This window comes from Geotrypetes seraphini, chromosome 1 (genome assembly GCF_902459505.1).
Source record: "Geotrypetes seraphini chromosome 1, aGeoSer1.1, whole genome shotgun sequence".
NCBI lineage: Eukaryota > Metazoa > Chordata > Amphibia > Gymnophiona > Dermophiidae > Geotrypetes > Geotrypetes seraphini.
This window is the reverse complement of record NC_047084.1, coordinates 235904420-235920953: the sequence shown is the minus strand read 5'-3', so window position 1 is coordinate 235920953 and position 16534 is coordinate 235904420.

Sequence of the window (16534 nt, the reverse complement as noted above, 5' to 3'; positions counted from 1 at the left end):
GAGTACGCAATTAATTTTATTAGCAAATCAATTGAGTATCTTTTGCATCAGAGAATTATTACAGAAGCCAAAAGCTGGCCTTGCTCGTAATAATTCCAACTTTTTACCAGTTACACGTCCATATATATCCTAAATGACGACATTCCTTCGTTACAATCCATCTGCAGTCTAATTGGTTCACATTATTTATTCCCATATAAGGCTAGCTTCATATAGGCGTGTCACAAATTACATTCTTATATCTAAAAAAGTTACATTCTCACATTAAGCTTACATATTTTATAAAAAGAAGAAATACATAGATCAATATTATAATACACTTACAAAACTCCTCAGATTTTATATTCTTTCCTGTAAATGTCAGTGTTCTTTTCTATTCTGAGATCTCTGTCTCACAAAGACTGAACAAAGAAAAGATGGAAAGGAGCAGGTACCCCTCCCATCAAGGTTCTACGTAGAAAAAAGTTGCTCTCCAATGAAGTAGAAAAAGTTGCTCAAGGTCAGAGGTCAAACACCATCTGTTGCCTTATCAGGATCTCTTCAGGATTTCAGATATATGAAGATCAAAATAAACTATATTCCTAATCTATATGTTGTTAACATATTACCTATAACTACCTAAGTAAATTTCTATTATATAATTTTTCCTAACTTTCTGATAGCTAACTTTGGATCAATTCATACCATGATACACATATGGTTTAGATTTGTCCTTAGCAAACTCAAGTCATGGTAAACCTAGGACCCCCTGGTATGTGGATACCAGGTCAAAAGCCAACTCCTATCTGCCTACATTTCCCTGAGGATTGGCCTAGTTCAGGCTGGTCACTCTAACACAAAGAAACTCTATAAGAAACTTAATCTTCTCATCTGGAGTACATTTGATATGGTAGTCATCAATCACAAAAATGTCTTAGCTTGCCTCCCTATATCCGTCAAGCACATGACATATATCAAATCCATATGGTAACTTAAAGTCCCTGTTTTTAAACTTTTTGTATCTCTGAATTAAACCATTTATATCACCACATATCACATTCAGGGGCCCCAAACACTCATAATTTCATTCATATCTTGGCCATTCATACTTCATACATTTTATATCTCAGTTTGGAATATGGAGTCTAATATGCTCTTCCTAACTGGCCTAAGCACATCTGTTATCAATTAGAACCACGAGGCTAAAGGCGGGAAGCTGAACAAAGAACAGAAACTATTCACTGGCACAAGATGGTGGCTGAAGACAGGACAGTTATAGTACACACAAAGAACCTAAACTGGACTCCATGTAATCATGTAATCATGATTTCCACCATGATTTAGCTCAACAGCAAAGTACACAAGAAAACACCATTCTTTTCCTTATATTAATCTTTAGTGTGTTTTTTCTTCTGGCCTTAGCTACATTATATTTAAATTTTTATTCACCTGTTTTTCCGTACGCTTCTATTTGGGCGCGGTCCTTAACTAACACAGATGTTTGTCTAACTAGAATTACCCAGAATCATACGAAAAACTGGCGCTACAAAAATACTGCACTATCATGCTTCTGACATCCATTCCAATATCGTCCCATAAACAGCGCTAGCCATGAGCCACGAGCCACAACAGTGTGTGTGTGTGTGTGTGGGGGGGGGGGGGGGTAAGGAGGGGCTAAGCCTTAATCCATCCAGCGGTCAGCTGCTCATTCAGGGCGTCTTTTTATAACTTGGATGTGACTAAAACAAATCTAGATAAAAACATCCTTCTTAAGATATGGATGTTTCTTCCGATTCGAAAATTGCTGTTGAACATCCAACTTGTGAGCCCTCCCTAGTCTCACTCAGAACATGCCCCCTTGCATTCTGGACAAAGTGCGATGTGAAACATCCAAATTCTGACATTCTAAACTTGGGATTTGGATGTTTATAAAGACATTTTAAGGTGTCCATCTGATTTGAAAATGAGCCCCATAGGCACCTCTGTGTTGTTATAAAATAATAGTGAGAGTAGCGGAAATCACACTAACATTTCAGGTGTAGACACGTGTGTATGAATTATGAAAGAAAGTATGTAGGATGGTGCATTTTATAATCTTTATGCATATTTACAAACTGTGTTCATGCTCTGCTCAAACTCAAGACCTGGTTTTGATGCTGGCAAAGTATGCATACCATTGTGTTTTGGTGCTTACTGTTATGCTGGTCAGTATTTTATAAGAGCCCTTTTATATGTGTGGGCATCCCTCCTGCTGCAGACAGTGCGGTGGAGGGGGGTTTGGGGGTGGGTGGGCGGTGGGAGGGAGTGGGCAGGAGTGGGCATCCCCCTGAACGATTGCAGCAGGAGGGAGCCCAACCCCTCCTTCCGGGCCCCCCCAACGAATACCCCCACCCCTCCCTGATGATCACCAGCAGGAGGGTCCCCAATCCCTCCTGTCAGATCTCCCCAATGAAACCTCCACCCCTCCCGGAAGATTGCCAGCAGGAGGGTGCCCAATCCCTTCTGCTGGACCCCCCAATGAAACCCTCTCCCCAGAACCCCCCAATGGAAACCCACAAACCTCCCTACCTAGAACCCCACTGGGCTCACCTTGAAAGGTGGCCCGGCCGGCTGGGACTTTCATATATTAGAATTATTAATGTGATTAAAGTTCACTTTGTAAACCCAGAGCACACCTGCTGGAGTTTAACAATCTACTATAATAAAATGCTAAGCGCATGCGCACTCTTACCCTGATCTGTCGGGCTGTGGCCGGCAAGAGTGTGCATGCGCGCTTACCACGCATCTCTCTCTCTCTCTCGCTCCAGAACACTTGAAATTACCTGACAAAGTTCATTTTTTAGCTCAAAACCGCTGCCGTGGCTCCTCTCTCGAACCGCACCAGCATCGGAGAAGACTTCCGACTCAGGTGGGGATTGAGAGAGGAGCCACGACGGCGGCTTTGAACTAAAAAAATAAAATTCTCAAAATCACTAAGGGAGCTGTTAGCCTTAAAGCAGCTGCCTCTTTCAGTGGAACTTGCGGATCTGTACTGCACAAGCTACTCCAGCTGTGCTGTCATCCTAGGCATGACCCCGTAGCGCGAGCCGGCCCCTTGCACTTGCAGCTCAGGCACCACACAAGCCACGGCGGGGGCGAAGTAATCCTACTGAGCGTGCAAGTGTGCAACCCGGTCCCCACACCTGCCTACCCCCTCCCCCCCAACACAGCGCTCGAGCCGGTCCTCGGCTCTTGCCAACTCGTCAGATTTGCAGACACCATGGCAACGGCGCGGGGAGGAGAGACGACACTGAGCTGTAACAACAATAGATATGGCCTCGCTCATTGGGCCTTCCGCCTCCGCAGCTCCAATTAATAATAATAAAAAAAAAAGTTTCAGAAGGTGCAGTGCTAGAGAGATGACAACCCAAATTAAAGGTGAACGCTTTTTACATCTCTTGAGCGGGCCGAGGTATTTTTACCTGTCGCAGGATTCACCATGTGTATAAAAAAACCAAAAAAACCAAAACCTAAGCAAGAACACCTGGGCAGGAGGGATCCCCAGATTCTAAAACCCAACCAACAATTTACTCTGGGGGGGAGACATAAGGGGGCCACGGAGAGACGGTCAGGCATGGCACAATAGAAAAATACAGGCAGGGGGCCAAGGAGAAAGACAGAGAGACATACAGAAAGAAAGACAGGAGGCAAGGGAGAGAGACAGACAGAGAGAAAGGGGGCCAAGGAGAGAGACAGAGAGAAAGAAAGACAAACAGACGGGGCCAGAGAGACAGACAGAGAAAAGACAGACAGACAGCAGCCAAGCAGAGAGAGAGGCAAAGAAAAACATACAGTCAGCCAGCATCCAACGAGAGAGAGAAAGAGAGAAACCCTCCCCCCCCAGACAGAAAGACAGCAGCCAAGGAGAAAGAGACAAAGAAAAAATAACCAGACAGACAGATAGCGGCCAAGGAGAGAGAGAGAGAAAGAAAGAATGACAGACAGACATCTATTCTAGCTCCCGTTAATGTAATGAGCTTAAAGACTAGTACCACTATAAAGTATGTTTAGTCATTTTGCATAAAAAGGAGAAAAGGAAACAGGACCATCTGATGCAATCCCAAGTAGCTACTACTTCTCATTTCTAAAGCACTATCACTGCATGACAGACCTCATAATCTATTCAAGACAGGCAAACAGGACAAATAAGAAATTAGGGGTCTAATTTATTGTGGGAATGATTAAAATAACCTAAGTGAAAAGGGGTTAAGTGTTAAAAGCAGCCTTAAAACATTGGGCTTTTAGCCTGGATTTGTATAGTGCCAGAGGCAGAGCACAATGTACTGATTTAGGAATTCTATTCCAGGCTACGGCCCTGCAAGATGGAAGGAAAAGAGTCTTGAGTTGGTGGAGAAAATACAGATAAGAGGAATTCCCGGGGAAGGGGACTGGAAGAGATAAGAGAGAACAGATATTGAGAAGCTGTAGAATAAACGTACTTGTAAGTCAGTATGAGAAGTTTGAACTGTATATGGAAATGGATAGGGAGACAATTGAATGACTTGACTGGAGGAGATAAGTGAGTGCAGTGACACTGGCAGATCAGTTGTGTAGCAGAATTTTGAACAGCTTGAAGGAGAACAAGAGGGGAGACCAGAGAGGGGTAGATTGCAGTAGTCTAAGCAGAAAGTGAAGTCAAAAATAACTCCAAGGTCATCTAAGGATTGGCCAGAAGTGTGCATATTTTTCTCATGTGAACGACATGTTCTAAAAAAAATCTGTTTTTTCTTTGTGTGGGCAACAAGTTCTAAACTCCAACAATTTTCCAAGTATTTGCAAGTAGTTTTGTGAGCGACCATGAAAAATCTGTCAGCGACGCTCCTAGAATGTATGAGCAATTGTACACATGCTCAGCTTAGAGGGAATATAGGTCATGAGCTGAGGAAACAGGAAGGATGAGATTGTTATGCACAGAAAAAAGGCATGGGGGAAGAGGAGAGGTGAGTATAGGAGGAAAGATAAGAAGCTCAGTCTACTGTTGTACTAGCTATTCCAGAACTGCAGTGATATTTGCAGTGAAATACTCAAAAGTATAATGATGAAGGCTATGAGCCTCAATTCTAATTATCATGCATAGCTTGCACAAAACATAAATAATTTTAACCTTTGTTTGAAGAGCAAAGTCAGGAAATGCTAATCTGTAAGGATACTGCTTCCTCTCTCTAACTGTAATGCTGAGACCTGGTTTGGTGCTTGTTCTTATTTTCTAGCCTTTCAAACCTAAGTCATTCTTTGCAAAACAATTGATTTCATTATGTTTTGTATATTTTAGTAAAAATAAACTCCCTAAAACTTTTTTTTTTCAAATTGAATTATGTAATGACATTATGCATGGCATCTGCTTGTGTTGCAGAGTGTACTGGAAGTGGAAGAATATGTGAGAATGAAAGCCTTGAAAACTTGGAAATATAAGAACTAATTAAGTTTGGCAAGCTCTGAAAGACCAATAAGCCCAGAACTTGGCTGAAGTCTGGTAAACTCTTCTCAGAAAAAGAGGCACTTTGATTAAAGCCGTCTGGCACCAATTAGGTTTTTAAAAAAGCATTAATTTGTTTGCGATTTAGTTTAATGTATTCATCTAAATTCAAAATCACAGTTCTGGATAAACAAAATCATTTCATGTTTTCATTTAATGGGTCTTCAAGGTGTTCCTCAGTATCTTTTAGATTAGAAAAGTGTCATATGCAAAGATGAATTAGTGCTGATGGGAAGATTAGGTTCTTACCTCAAAAATCTTCTTTCTAGTAGAAAGGCATATGATTCTTGAACCAGTGGGTTATTCTCCTCTAGCTGCGAGTTGTGTAGAAGGCATCATCTACATTTTGTTCTCTCTCAGCTCCACCTCCTGCATCACTGGGTGGTGCTCTAGCTCCTCAGTTTATACCAAAGCAGTTGACTTTCACTATTAGAGGAGAAATAAAACTGCAGGATATAGGGAAACTCTCCGACCAAGCCAATTGTGCTCTGCTCTGCAACGATTAAAATACAAGCAATCAATGCCAATAGGAACATAACTTAAAACAAGATGGAAACAAACAAGCTACCTATCTGAGTGCACCCAGCACTAACACTTATATAGCTCTCAAAGTCTCTCACATGCCTTTTCCCAATACAGTTAACTCATTATTCTTCTGGCCTGTCTGGCAGGAGAAAACCAAACAGATGGACATATATACCTGTCTGAGACAGTAAGCAGGCAAAATGAAATGTACTATTACAATTATTTATTATTTCTATAGCGCTACCAGACACATGCAGTGCTGTACATCAAACACACAAGAGACGTCCCTGCTCAAAAGAGCTTAAAATCTAATTATGAAAGACATATTGGACAAAAATGGTGACTAAATATATGCTGCTCATGTAGGAAAATATAAAGGGAGAATAGGTAGAGAAGGTAGGGGCTATAGAAGGAATGACAAACAGATGTGGTGCTTTATAAATTGGTAGGTTAAATGCAATTTCAAAAAAGTGGGCCTTCAGCCTAGATTTGCATACCGCCAGAGACGGATCCCAATGTACCGAGTCAGGCAGGTTGTTCCAGGCATATGGCACGGAGGCAGAAGAAACAGAGTTGGAAGAGGCAGAAGAAACAGAGTTGGGAGTTGGCTGCAGAGGAGAAGGGTACAGTCAAGAGAGACATACCCATTGAACAGAGTTCCTGGGGCAGAGTGTAGGGAGAGATAAAAGAGGAGAGATATTGAAGAACTGCAAAGTAAATGCATTTGTATGTCAGTAAGAGGAGTTCAAACTGTATGTGGAAGCAGATAAGGAGCCAATGAAGTGCTTGAAGAGGGTGGTAATGTGAGCATAATAACCTTGGTGGAATATGAGGTGCGCAGCAGAATTCTGAAGAGATTGAAGGAGAGAGAGATGACTTAGCTGAAGGTCTGCGAGAAGCAAATTGCAGTAATGTAGGCAAGAGGTGAAGAGAGCTATTTCTATAGAAAGAAATGACAAATTTTGATGGTCTGTTGGATATACGAAGAGAAGGAAAGAGATGAGTCAAAGATAACCCTGAGTTTTTGGGCCAATGAGACAGAGAGGATGAGAGTGTTATCTACTGAAATAGAAAAAGGAAAAAGGGGAGAGGCAGGTTTAGGAGGAAAATAAGGAGTCCAGTCTTGGCCATGTTTAATTTTAGATGGCGGTGAGACATCCAGGTAGCAATGTCAGACAGGCAGGCTGAGGCTCGGGTCTGGATTCCTGTAAAATATTGCGCGTAGAGAGGTAGATCTGTGACTAGTCAGCATAGAGATGGTAGCAGAAGCTGTGGGAGGAGATCAGAGCATAGATGGAAAAAAAAAGAGGTCCCAGGACTGAGCCCTAAGGTACACTGATAGCAGAATGGCTGCAGAGGAGGATCCTCTGGAGCATACACTAAAAGTGCGATGGAAAAGATAGAAAGAAAACCATGAGATAACAGAACTTTGGAATCCAAGCAAGGACAGTGTATTGATGAGTAGGTGATGATTTACAGTGTCAAACACTGCAGATAGAGCTAGAAGGATGAGGATGGAATAGAGGTCTTTGGATTTGGCCAGGAGCAGGTAATTGGAAAGTTTCCAAAATCTGACAGAGCAGACCTTCAAGACTTGTATGTCTTTCTACTAGAAAAAGGATTATTGAAGTAAGAACCTAATCTTCCCTTCTAGTACATAAGGTATATGAGTCTTGAACCAGTGGGATGTACCAAAGAAGTCCCCTGGGTCTAGAGTGAGACAGATGTGCCTGCTGTCAGCACTAAGGACCCAAAATGGGTGTCATTCATGCTGCTACATCCACCCTGTAAACTTCATGAAAGTATGGAGGATGAATCATGTAGTTGCCCTACAGATTTCTTTAGGTGGAACCAGGGCCGGACTAATGAATAGGCCCAGTAGGCATGTGCTTAGGGCCTGAAACTGTGAGGGGGGCCCGCCGAGGGAGGACAACTCATCTTGCCATTTTTTAAAACAGCAAAGGCCCACCCCCGGCATCGATGGCAACAGCCCCCTCCTGGCATCAGTGGTAATGGGCCCCCCCTTGACGGCAATGTGGCAGACTCTGTTACATGAAGGTCCCACAATGACTGCGTCTGCCAGTGCATCCCCCTCTGACGTCACTTACTTGCTCTGAAAAAAGTTATGTTGGAGGGGGATGGACTGGCAGACGCAGTCATTGCGAGAACTTCCTGTAACAGATCTGGCCACATTGCCATTGATGGGGGCCTGTTGCCGTTGATGCAGGGGAGGGGGCGTTACCGTGAGCTGTTCTAATTTTGCTTTCGGGCTGCCTTTTGCAAAGGAGCATAGAAGGCAGAGCCGGCAGCTGCATGTTTAGAGGGGGGAGAGAGAAAGGAGTATGGAAGGGTGATGGCAGGAGAGAAAGAAGGCAGGGTGATATGGAAGGGTGGTGGGAAGGATGATATGGAAGGGTGGTAGAGGTAGAGAAAGGGGCCTGGGTGGTATGGAAGGGTTGTGAGAAGGATGGTATGGAAGGGTGGTGGAGGGAGAGAAAGGGGTAGGGTGGTATGGAAAGGTTGTGAGAAGGATGGTATAGATGGTATAGATGGGTGGTGGAAGAAGAGAAAGGGGCAGGGTGGTATGGAAGGATTGTGAGAAGGATGGTATGGAAGAGTGGTGGAGGAAGAGAAAGGGGGCAGGGTGGTATGGAAGGGTGGTGGGACAGCGTGGTATAGAAGGGTTGTGGAGAGAGAGAAAGGGGGCAGATGCTGATGGAATTGGTGTGCAAGGAAAGGGAATAGAGACATAAGGGGGAAGGATATTGGATGGAATTGGGTTGGAGGGAAAGAAAGGGGCAGATGCTGATGGAATTGGTGTGCAGGGAAAGGGGAGAGACATAAGGAGGAAGGATACTGGATGCAATTAGGTTGGAGTGAAAGAAAGGGGGCAGATGCTGATGGAAGTGGGGTGAAGGGAGAGGAGAGAGTGTAATGCCAGACCATAGGGATATAAGAACATAAGAAGTTGCCTCCGCTGAGGCAGACCATAGGTCCATCCTGCTCAGCGGCAGGGTGGGGCAGGGGGCCTAGTATACTTGTATGCTTAGGGGCCCTTGACGAATTAATCCTGCCGAGGGTAGAACTGCCTGGGACTCTGCCCTTGAGGAAGCCACATTCCTTGTAGAGTGTGCTGTTAAAGAAACTGGTTGTATACCACTCCAGATATATACTGATGAAATAGCCATATGAATCCATCTTGAAATGGGAGCCAGTCTCCCCAGATGGCTAGGACTCGTTAGAACAAAGAAATGATATGAAAGTCGAAAATCATTTGTCACCATGAAATAACAGAAAAGGACTCTCCTGACACCTAAGACAAATTTGAATATTCTTTGACAGGAAACAATTCCAACTTTTGGTATAATCTCTTATCCTTGGACTAATAGACTACTGCAACATATTATACCTCCCCTGCCCAGCGGCCATGATAAAACAACTACAAACAATACAAAATACAGCCCTAAGACTCAACTACTCATTGAAAAAATATGACCACATCACAGAGGCATACAACGACTCACACTGGCAACAGTACACTTCAAATTCTATTGCCTACTATTCAAAGCTATTAATGGAGACAGCCCAGCCTACTGGAACAACCGACTAATTCAAGCCACCTCAACCAGACACAGAAGAACCCACTCACTATTCACACACCCACCAACCAAAAATGTCAAACGAAGAAAACTTTATGACAACCTAATGGCCACCAGAGCAGCAAAACTAGACAGACAAATCACCAATCTTCTGTCTTCGACCACAGACTACAAAACCTTAAAAAAAGAAACAAAAACTATAAAAAAATACATAAAACCTATCTAACATGACCAGTTCCTTCCCAAGCTCCATCTACTACACTGTCTACTCCTATCAAATATAAAATGTTCTAATTATCCAACACGTATTACCTTAATTTCTCGACAATTCTTATGTATTCCACCTATATATCTTGTAACTTCATGGCAATTCTTATGTAATCTGCCTTGAACCGCAAGGTAATGGCGTAATAGAAATCACTAATGTAATGTAATCCAGCAATGCAAAAATGTCTTTTCTCTTTGAATCTATGGTATGGAAAATAAGTAGCCTGACTTCCTGATTTCTGTGGAAGACCGAAACCACGTATGGTAGAAAAGGAGGGTACCATCTGCAGTGAGACCCCAGCCTCCATAAATCAGAGGAAAGAATCTCTGCACAACAGAGCCTACAGCTCTGAGACCCTTCTTGCTGAGTTGATAACTAGAAAAAACACTTTAACAGTAAGGTCCATCATTGATGCCTATTATAAGGGCTCATACAGGTCCTTATTGAGTGCATGCAAAACAATGTTAAGAATCAAAGTGGGAAAACGGTTGTCTCACCCTTCAAAAATCTGGTTATATCAGAATGAGAGATCAAATAAACTTTCTCCACTCAAGCTCTAAAGCACGAGAGGCCTGCCACATGCACTTTGAGGGAACTAACCGCTAGACGTTTCTCAATGCCATCCTGAAGAAATGCCAGGACTACTGACATTGTAGCTCTAACAGCACCACATTCTGCTTATCATACTAATGATAAAATATTTTCCAAGCCTTGGCATAGGCTGCAACAGTTGCCGGTTTCTTAGCTCAAGTGACCCTTCTGTGCTAGGGCTGTGCACTCAGGAGCCATGTCGTAAGCCCAAAATGTTCCAGATCCTCCATGGCAACTGGATTCTGTGAGAGAAGAGTTGGATGAAGTGGCAGTTTGACGACACTTGTCTCTGCAGCCAAACCAGATCTGCGTATATGACCTGGCGATTCCATCAAGAAAAGAGCTGAGCCTGCAGGCTGTGAGAGTGAGGGCATTTTCATGTTGTGGTTCAGAGAGTAGAATAGACTCACGTCTTACATTAAACATCAAAAAAATCTGGATGCCTTTAAGAAACTGTTGAAAAGACATCTGTTTTGTTGTATGAAATACACCGTATGAGATGTTGGTTGGTGAAAATCTGAGTTGTATTAGGTTGCTTGAGATTGATTCTTGGTATAGGAAAAGTGATTGTACAGATATCAGTGTAATGTGTGCAATACCTACTGTTCTTTCTTTTGTATGACACTTTTTTGATTAAAAATCAATAAAGAATTTTAAAAAAAAGTGATTGATATTGCTATTATTGTCAAGCTGGCATTTTAATTTGATTTTATGCTGAATATGATGTATATTGGGTTTTTTTTGTTTGTTTTTGTAAGATGTCTGAAATGTCTGTGAAGTACTATTATGTGTGTGCTGTACTTTGCCTTGAAAAAAGGCGGATTATAAATAAACAAACCATAAACCAGCACTGTTGACGTGGCCAATCTGGAGCCACCAGAATTACTAACCCCAAGTGGCTGTTAATCTTAGAATGACCTGGCCTATCATGGGCCACAGGGGAAACATGTACAGCAGTCCTATCTCTGGCCAAAGCTGTACTAGAGTGTCCCTGCCATCGCTTTCGGATTAGAATCTTCAGCTGAAGAAACAAGGGACTTTGTTGGGGGGCTGCTGATGACATTAGATCAAACTTCAGATGTCTTCATTGATGTACAACACTTGCAAAGGCTTTCTGAAACAAAGACCATTCCCCCGAGTCCAGGGTCTTCTGGCATAATACTTGTGAGATAACTAATCAGCACACATCAGAACATTCAAATGACATAGATGTGATGCTAATGCTTTTCTACAATACAACTTATCATATAGCCGAGGGGCCAAGTATAGATATTAGAGGGGGACAAGATGGGTGGTACGAAGAAATAGATGAGAATTTGAACTGAAGACAAGTTTAAACAGTTTAACAAGATATAAGAAACTGATTTCATTTACAGTGTGTAGCAAGGTAGTCCTGGTGCAGAATGAGTGTATAGTTAATCATCCTATGCATTAAAGGCTTGGGTAAAGAGCTAGGCTTTCACCTTCTTCCTGAAGTAGAGGTAGTCTGGAGTTAGATGTAGCCCTCTGGTAGTAAATTTCAGAGAGTGGGGGCTACTCCTGAGAAGGATTGCTGGCAAGTATCACATCGTACAATTTATTTTGATGAGAGTATGCATAGTGAAGCTCCTTGAGAGGATCACAGAAGTATTTAAAGGATTAGCTTATTCTTTTAAGTACTGTGGCCCATTTTGTCTGAGAACCTTGAAAATGAAACATAGAGTTTTACATTTCGCCTTGTAAGGTACTGGTATCCAGTGTAGTTTTTGCAGGAAGGGTGTAATGTGGTCACAAAACAAAACAACAAAATCCATCAAGAAAATTCCACAGGAGAAACAAGGGAAACCAGCAACTGTGGAACCGATGCTCTTGATGAAAATTTTATTCAGAAAATCTTCATATACAAGGTGGCTTTGGCTCAAGGCATCTGGAAGTGCGTGGATGTCACTGTGATGACATTATGACATCATGTGCATGCTTGATGTCATCCACACGCGAAGGCCCTCCAGACAGGCCCTGAGACGCCAGAAGGGGGTGCCAGTAGAAAAGAGGGCAGGAGAGGAGAGGTGCTGGCACTGCTTATTGTCTACAGGACGTGCCTCTCGCCACAAGAGCATGTTCTGTAGGCAGTGAGACAAACCCATGGACAGCTTTGTCCTTGTGGTCAATAAAAACAGAACACGGTCCCTGATCAGGAGAGCTGACCAGGTAAGGAATAGGGATATAGAAATGGCTGACTACCCCTCAGACTGTGAGATAGAGAAAGAAAGGTATGAGCCTAAGAATAGTCTGCAGAAAACACCATACCAGTTTAAATATGATAAAAAGCCTGCTAGGACTTTTACTATGAAGTAGAAACCTGGTCCTGCAGGGTATTCACAGTATCGTCAGCCTAGGAAAAACCAGGTTCCTCTCCCAAGGGATTTTCAGCCCAACCCCCCTCCTAGGAGAGAGGGGTGGGACTATGACACGCTTAAAAACAGAGCCCTGAACCACAGTAAGGAAGAGACAGGGGAATCAAAGCAGAGGCACCAACAGGCGCATGCCCAAGAAGGTGAGGAGAGGAGTCTCTCTCCTCAACCTCCAAGCAGAGAGGACATAGAAATGGCAGAAGACTTGCCTAACCAGAGACTCACTGCTGAGAGCTTGGCAGGAGAGGAGGCAATGGATATTTTTGACTTACCTCCAGATGCCAGCTGGGAGCAGGATATAATGGAGGTTAGTTTCTAAGCTAAGGAAAGGATAGAACTTGCCTTTCTAATATCAAGCCTTTCTTTTTGGTTACTGTGTGCTTGATAACTCTCTGCAAGCAGGGGTCAGGTGACCTTGATTAAACAGAGAAAGAAAATGCCTATCCATTTTCTTGTTTTCTCCGTCTTTTGTTTGCTGAGAAGCTGTAAATTTAAACTTGTGAAGTTTCTTTGATAAAGCCTCTGCAACAATAGTAACTTATCTGAAGCACCCTGCTGTGCTACGTCCATAGGAAAGCTCAGCTGTTGCTGATAAGCCCTGTACCATCTGGAGCTCTGAATGGAGCAAGGGCTGAAAGCTGGACACTATACCTCACAAGTTAAGCTGGGGACTTTTGACTTTATTGCCTATGTTTTGCTACTATGATTGCTTTCCATGTTTTGCAGTTTTCTTTTCATGTATGAATTTATTTTTATGGCATTTCTACTTACCTTAACCCTGATGAAGACGACAGAGAAAGTCCAGGGGAATTATACTGCCTGCCATACTTGAACTTTGGAGCATTACTGCCAACTGTGTGAACCAGTTTTGTTTTTGCCTGATTTATGAATTTCATGACTGTTGCTGATGGTGCTCAGCCCACTTACCAAATAAAGCCTAGAATTGTGAGTTTAACAATACCTGGACTGTGTCTCCCATTCTTGGTGAAGTTATCTCAGTGTGGCCTGGCAGATTAGGCAGAGGCCTTGGTCTATTTGACTTGAATGGCCTTCCTCTTTCCTGAGGAAGCCACGCCGACAGGTCAGAAGAAAATGCTGCTAAGTCCGCCTGAAGGTCTAGGCAGGGGCTAGCTGTCAGCTGGTGCCGGTGCCTCTCCTCCTCCCCAGTGTGATGTGGCTCACCTTAAATCTCAGGAGGCAAACTAGTGTGTTGTGGCACACAGTTTGCGATACACTGTTATAGTGGGTGATCAACATGGTGTAGTTTAATATTAGGAAAGGTGTTGAGAAGGCTCACTGAAAGGTTCTAGACTTTAAAAGAACTAAATATGTTCAGATGGAGGATTATTACATCAAGGAGTTGTCTGGATGGGAGCATCTGGAAGAAGTAAGAAATCAGTGGGCAAAACCAAAAAGAGCTATTGTAAGGGCATTTTGTAAGGAATCCATTTTGTAAGGAAAGTAAGTACATGTAAGAGGAAAAGAAGGCCACTTTGGTTAAGGGAAAAGAGATTAGCTTTCATAAACTACAAAAGATCGCAGAAAGAGGAAGACAGACAAAAATATCTGTAAAAGTTAAGAGAGGCTGGTCAGAAAGCAAAGATGCAAATGGAAGAAAAAATATCTCAAAGGTGAAGAGTAGGAATATGTAGAAGCTGATAACGAAAAGGCCAAATTGCTTAACAAATATTTCTGTTCTGTGTTCAAGGCTGAAGCGCCAGGAGTGAGACCACAGAAGGCAAACGTGAATAGGGATGGAGGAGTAATAGACCCTGATTGATTTTCAGAGGATTGTGTTCATGAGGAGCTGGCTAAAATAAAGGTAGATAAAGCGATGGGGCTGGTTGGTGTACATCCGAGGGTGCTGAATGAACTTAGGGAAGTTCTGGTGGCTCCACTGATTGACCTTTTCAATGCTTCTCTAGAGTTAGGAGTGGTACCGGAGGACTGGAGATGGGCAAATGTGGTCCCTCTCCACAAAAGTGGAAGTAAGGAAGAAGTAGGGAATTACAGGCCAGTATGTCTGACTTCTGTAGTAAGCAAATTAATGGAAACACTTTAAAAATAGAGAATGGTGAAGTTTCTGGAATCTGGTGGATTACAGGACCGAAGGCAACATAGATTCACTAGAGTCAGGTCTTGCCAGACAAATCTGATCAATTTCTTTTGACTGGTTGACCAGAGAATTGGGTAGAGGGAGTGCGCTATATGTGTTTTTAGATTTTAGCAAAGCCTTTGACAGTGTTCCACACAGGTATCTAATAAATATTTGAAGACGTCAAGGAAGCTGTGACATCCTGATTTGAAGGTCAAATAGAAGAATTCTTTTCAAAGGGGTTAAAGTCATTGCATGAAAAGTGTATGAAGTGTATAGAGCTATACTAAAAAAGAAAACAAGCATTTTTTGAAACTCTTTTCTTTCCTACTGAGGTAGATAAATTATTGAACGCCCCTCATACGTGGCATAAATGCTCATGAGGCGAGTCTCTTTCAATTGAGAGGAAACTCTGGAATGAGGGGATCATAGGATGAAGGTGAAAGGGATGGATTCAGAAATAACCCAGAAAATACTTTTTCATGGAAAGGGTGGTAAATGCTTGGAATGGCCTCTCGGTGAAGGTGGTGGAGATAAAAAATGTATCTGAATTCAAGAAAGCTTGGGACAAGTACATTGGATTTCTAAGGGAGAGGAAGGGATAGTAGATGGCATGGTTAGGCAGACTAAATAGGCCATATGGCGTTTATCTTTTTTCTATGTTTCTATGGGCTCCTTTTACTAAGGTGTGCTAGCATTTTTAGCATGCGCTTAAGATTAGCGTGTGCTAACCATGTGCTAAACCAAAAATACTAACGCTAGCTCTATGGAGGCGTTAGCGTTTAGCATGCACGGCATTGTAGCGCGTGCTAAGCGCATGCTAAAACCGCTAGTGCACCTTAGTAAAAGGAGCCCTATGTTTATTGCTCAGCACTGATTTTTTGACCATGGATTTTCAGCACCATAGAATTTCCCCCATAGTGCATTAAATAAATGTTGTTCTCATTGCTCTACTTTTCTGCTTCTAAATTTGTTTTGCCTTGTCGTAGCACTTTTCCATGTCACAGTGTACCTGCTACAGATAATTAATGAGCTTCACCAGCTCCAGGCACTGGAGGAAAAATTATCTGTTTGCTGGCTCTGTGAAAATTTTAGCAGGCAAGTAGCCTATTAGTATCATCTGTACATCGTATGTATGCTTTTATAATTAGGAGAAACCTGAACATTACTGAATGAGTAGGAAAAGTAGGAAAAATGGGAAATAAAATACACTTGAAAAAATAGTAATACAATAACAGTATGAGGGGCTGCAGAAAAGTTCTTGGCCCAACCAAGAAGGGAATGATGTGAAGCCATGAAACTTACAAGCTATTCCACCCTATTCTTCACACTTTTTGTTTCATAACAAAGAAAAATGGGGAGACCCAATGATCCACAGTGAAAACAATCCATCGATGAAAACAAAAACTGTGGATACAGATGGTCTGGAGATAATTTATTAAACGCTGACATATAAAACCATGAAAATTCAATTACAAACGTACAATGATAAAAAATACTGTGATAAAAATCCAACCGGACCCTACACAGTCCGAGTTTCGGCAAACACGCCTTCCTCAGGGGTGTTGTTTG